The following is a 6,206-nucleotide window of genomic DNA, read 5'->3' as shown; positions in this document are numbered from 1 at the left end:
TTTTTATTTATACATATAACAAAATTGGAGTGTCAGTTTGGAATATTAAAAGAACCGTTTTTTACTTAATACATATACACGGTACATTTATTAAAATAACTTTCTTTTTTTCAACTTTTGGTCTGTATGTCTGTTTGTTCCGGCTAAGCTCTGGAACGGCTGGACCGTTTTTCATGCTACTTTCATTGGCAGATAGCTGATGTAATAAGGAGTAAGTTAGGCCACAACAATGACTTTTTGTTAAATTCGCGCAGCTAGTTTATATTCTAAAAGCAAACCATCATCATCTAATCATCAATCTGGTACAACCAGTAAGTAATATAGTCATAGATTACTTACAACAATGCGCAACCAACTATGGAATCTTAGATTTAATTACTGCTACTATGCTTATAATTACCTAGAACTCTCACTCCAATTCCGATCATTAGTCAGCAATATAAGATATTACAAAATATATATACGACTAAGTATTACCTCTTATTAGAAAAATTTCAAATAATCATTGCGGGTGAATTTACGAACCTCATACCAAAAACTTTTCATGTACTTTAATTTTACTTAAAATAATGAATTTTGTGTTCGATGGCGATATAAATCGTTGTCAAGAATCTCGTGTCGGATGAAATGTTGGCCGTACACCTAAATTTTCATGAGTAACTTGACCAGTGTCAATTATTCTAGTTATGTAATGTATGATCACATGGGATTAACATTTTATCAGAGTTATGTAATTTTAAAATGCAACGAAGCAGCAAATCTAGAGATGAGAAATAACTATATACATAAACACTATATACTTTGAAGATTGCCGATTGTTCATTGATACATTTCGAAGTATTAGTGTCTTCACTTGGTGGTAGGGCTTTGTGCAAGCCCGCCTGGGTAGGTACCACCTACTCATCAGATATTCTACTGCTAAACAACAGTACGCAGTATTGTTGTGTTCCGGTTTCAAGGGTGAGTAAGCCAGTGTAACTACAGGCACTAGGGACATAGCATCTTAGTTCCCAAGGTTGGTGGCGCATTGACGATGTAAGGAATAGTTAATATTTCTTACAGCGTCATTGTCTATGGGTGATGGTGACCACTTACCATCAGGTGGCCCATATGCTCGTCCGCCAACGTATTCCATAAAAAAAGTCAATATTATTCTTCATCATCATCATCAACAACAGGTAAACTGTAAATTTCCCACTGCTGGGCTAAGGCTCTCTCTGTTCATGTTTATATTATTAAAATTATTTTTATAATTTGTCATTAGTAGGTTTTTAAATCACGCTATAGTTGTCTTCGATTTGTTACGATAAGTAAGTCATTGTTTAAAATAAAATTTGAGTTTCCTGGATTAATATTTCGTTTCATTCGTCATCTAGCACTCATTGGAACATATTCCACTACGCTGTTCCAATCCGGATTGGTGGAATACACATGTGGCAGAATTTCTATGAAATTTCTCACATGCAGGTTTCCTCACTATGTTTTCCTTCACCGCTGAGCAAGATATAACATATAAACACAATTTAAGCAAATGAAAATTAAGTGGTGATTGCCTGACTTTGAACCCATAATCATCGGTTAAGAACGCGTTCTAACCACTGCGTCATTACTACTCTTTTCCAATATTATTAAGGTCAATTAAAAGGAAAGTGCGATTAGTTCAATTATGATTTTACACCAATTTGCTGTTTCCGGCTTAAAAATATTCTCCGCTAAGTCAATAATGTTGAAACCGAGACATTTTTTACCATGGCTTTCGTAGTTGCAACTAATCGCCCTTGACACAGTGACTTGTACTTGCTAATAATTAGCAAGCTTTGACGGTGACAGATCTCAGTATTCAAGGTCTTAACTGAGAGTTGATTATTGCATGGGGAAGACCTGACACGGGATCTAGAAAATACATGCAAACTACATTTTTATGTGTTGCAACACCGGGGCGCTTCCTGATGCGTTGCTGAACCCTTAAAATCAAAATCAAAATAAACTTTATTCAAGTAGGCTTTTATATGCACTTTTGAATCGTCATTTTACAATTAAGTGAAGCTACCACCGGTTCGGAAAGTAGATTCTACCGAGAAGAACCGGCAAGAAACTCAGTAGTTACTCTTTTTTAACATTTAAAAAATACAACGTCATGTTAATTAAATACAATTATTTAAATTAATGTATCCTGCTTAGAAGTCAACAGGTAAGGATGGAGTATGCTCTTTTCTTGAAGGTTCTCAAGTCGTATCGGTTCGGAAAAACCGACGACGAAATTCTGTAATTTTCCTCTTGTTGCTATTTGGAAAAAAACATACATTGAAACTACTGAGCTCAATTAAATAAACAAAAATCTTTCGTGGAGACAAAAGAATGAGTATATACGTATAATAAAATTGGAGTGTTAATGAATGCATATGTATGTACAACCAGTACATAAACCAAAACAACATTTTTTACAATTTTTGTCTGTCTATCTGTCTGTTTGTTCCGGTTAGCTCTAGAATGACTGGACCAATTTTGACGGGACTTTTAGTGACTTTCAGATAGCAGATTTACTAAGGAGTACCTTAGGCTTTATTTTAGAATTACATAATAAATATATAAATAATTACAGTCTAATTCAAAGGTTCATGAAGTCGCGGGTACATCTAGTATGAAATATAAACGGGATTTGAACCAAAAAGGCGTGTAATTTTTTTGACAGAATTCTTAGTAGCGGTCCAAACTTAAGACATTGTTACACTCCCTAAGAACGCACGTAAGCCGTTGATCCTGTGCCTCATATCTCTCCGGTCGGGTTGGATTGCCGTCCCATTAAATTGTAATAGAGAGAGAATAGAAATGGCACCTGTGTCTACCCACACCAAGATTTCCTGTTCGGTTGATTAATCATTGAAATAAATAAAAATTTTAACAAAAAGAAGAACCGACTTCAAACAAAACACATTAAAACAAATTAATATGCACTAAAAAGTAATAAAAATAATTACATATTCAACATATTTTTTAAACTCCTAAGTAAGATGAAATGAAAAATATTAGACTATGTAAAAGTGGATTTACGATTATATAACGTAGTTAGTTATAGTTATTGTTATATTTGGAGCCGGTGTACAATTTTGAGATATTCACCTATTTATCGCGCACATACATAATGCAAATTTAAGACTTATATCGTTTTCATGTGGATAACATCATCAGAACTGAATAAAATTAAAATGGGACCACACGGGAAGCACTACATTTCAAACAAAAAATAATTATCAATATCGGTCAACCTAGTTAAAAGTAATGAGGTAACAAACATAAAAAAAAAAATACAGACGAATTGATAACTTCCTCCTTTTTGAATTCGGTAGAAAAGTACATATATTTTAATCAAACTGTATCATAACACTGCTTACAAAAACATGTACAAATAATTAAAAAACTAATCCGAACTGGCCGTTATTTATTTCCCGAAACAAACTAGTATTTAATTGGTTCGTTTTTAAATTTTAGACTAAATTCTCAATGATTTTTCACAGAAGTTCAATTGGGTAGGTTTATGTTCAGAATAATTATTTTCCGATATTTCTTTATACTTTTCATTACATACATACATACATGATTATATAAAGTTGTGACGATCTCCGTGGTCGAGTAGTGTGTACACCGGTTTTCATTGGACGTCACTCCGAAGTCGAGTCGATGTAGAATAAGTTCATTAGTGTTCTATATTGTCTTGGGTCTAGTTATTTGTGGTACCGTTGTTACTTCTGATTTTTCAAAACACATAATTTACGTGATGTTATACAATATTTATTTATAACATTGCCATATTTTTTTTTCGATATATTATTTTAAAAAAAATATGTTCATTTTATAGTAAAAAAAATGGTCACATTTTGCGAAAAGAACGATTACACGCGATACTCGTTACCAATATGTCAAAGTAACTGAAGCAAAAACGCTACTGCCGGATTTCCTCTTAAAAACGAAACTATTGCATGGCATTATTTTTTAGTTTATTTTTATGCCAGCACTAAACAAAAGCCCAAATTTGATTGTCAATAATAATAGGAATACATCATCATGTGACATGCATCAAATTCAATAAATTCAATAATCTGTAACTTATCAAACTCAAACTCAAATTGCTTTATTTAATATAGAAGTATTACACTTTCTTATTGATGATCTATTGAAACAGTACCACCGGTTCGAAAAAGAAAATACCCTGACCTGAGAAGAACCGGCGAAAGAAACTCATCGAGTTGAATCGTGTAACTTCTTACAATGATTAACTTTCTAACACAATACTTCTTCCATCTTCATCTATCTTTTGGCAAGATGGCGATGATGGTAAGTAAGTCAAAAATCAAAGAGCATCTTTATCCGAGATGTTATTATCTGATAGTCTGTCAGCAGAAAACCAAGCGGATAATTCAGCGTCGCCGATAATTTTAAACGTCCTTACATAGCCAACGAGCAACCGACCCTGGACGCTTGGATGTCCCTTATGCCTTTAGTAACACTAGTTTGGACTCTTATCGGAACACAAAAGCACTTAGTGTAGGCGAATTATTACATTTATTTAGTTTATTTTAATTATTACACTTTACATAAACATAATATAATATTTTATTTAATATTTATTTATGTATTAATATTATAAACATCTTACACATTCGCACTACACCAGGTCCACCAGTGTCCTGTTCTCCTAGGAGGCTAGCCCCCGAGAAATTAAAAATCGCTAAACACGAGTTTGAAGCGATGTTGGCGAACAGCACTGCTCGTCTTTAGGCGTCGCCACTCCACCTCGTATCCAAGAAGGACAACGGTTGGCGTCACTGTGGCGATTACAAGCTACTGAATGCCAGGACCATACCTGATAAGTACCCCTTACGCCACATACACGATTTTTCTCACAACTTGTCTGGTTGTAAGTATTTTTCAGTCATCGATTTAGTGAAAGCTTATAACCAGATCCCAGTTGCCGAGGAAGATATACCCAAGACCGCCATTACAACTCCATTCGGCCTATACGAATTTCCCTTCATGACGTTTGGGTTAAGGAATGCCGGTCAGACCTTTCAAAGGTTCGTTGACGAACTGACGCGTGGACTTGACTTTTGCTATCCTTACCTTGATAACTTTCTAGTCTTTTCCAGGACCCAGGAAGAGCACAAGGACCACTTGCGTCAACTTTTTACCCGTATGCAAGATTACGGCGTACTGGTGAATACCGCCAAATGTGTCTTCGGTGCCTCTGAGGTAACATTTCTTAGTTATCATATTTCAAAAAATGGCACCAAGCCCCTGGATAGCAAGGTCAAGGCCATTTCGGAATTTCCTGTCCCGAAAACCGTCAGGGAGCTTCGTCGTTTCTTGGGCATGATTAATTATTATAGACGTTTTGTGCCTAATGCCGCCAAAATTCAAGCTCCTCTGAACGCCTTACTGACCGGATCCGTTAAAGCTTTCCACCCGGTCGTCATAGAGGGAGATTCTCTCAAAGCTTTTGAGAGCTGCAAAGACAGCCTTTGCCAAGCAGCGCTCTTGGCACACCCAAACCCTGATGCAAAGTTAGGGCTGGTCACTGACGTCTCTGATACGGCGATAGGTGGCGTCCTCCAGCAATTTCAAGACAGTGCTTGGCAGCCTCTAGCATTTTTCTCACGCAAGTTAAGCCCATCGTAGACCAAACACTCTCCCTATGATCGCGAGCTCCTTGCAATATACCAGAGTATAAGGTATTTTCGACACATGCTAGAGGCTAACCACTTTACTGTCTATACTGACCACAAGCCTCTCTTCTACGCTTTCCATGAAAGGAAAAGTAGCTGCAGTCCCCGTCAGTATAGACACTTGGACTTCATCTCGCAGTTCACGACCGACATACGACACATTGCGGGCAAAGATAACGTCGTTGCCGACACTCTTTCTCGAGTCGACGAATTGCAGATGCCGGTCGATTTAGAAGTCCTTCCCAAGTACCAAGCCACAGACCCTGATCTGGCTGACACCCTTAAAGGCGACACATCATTTCGTCTTATAAAAATGTCAATACCCGGTAGTCGTACCGAATTGCTGCTTGCCGGTAGAATATTGATGAATGGTGCCTATTCAGATGGAATAACATAAAGTCCACCAATTAAAGTTATAGTCAGAGTAAGAAAACCTTCATCAGTTTTCAAATTCATTCCTTTATCAAGTTTTAAACTCTTAATACC

Source organism: Vanessa cardui, chromosome 22 (assembly GCF_905220365.1).
Source record: "Vanessa cardui chromosome 22, ilVanCard2.1, whole genome shotgun sequence".
NCBI lineage: Eukaryota > Metazoa > Arthropoda > Insecta > Lepidoptera > Nymphalidae > Vanessa > Vanessa cardui.
This window is presented reverse-complemented; position numbering follows the sequence as displayed.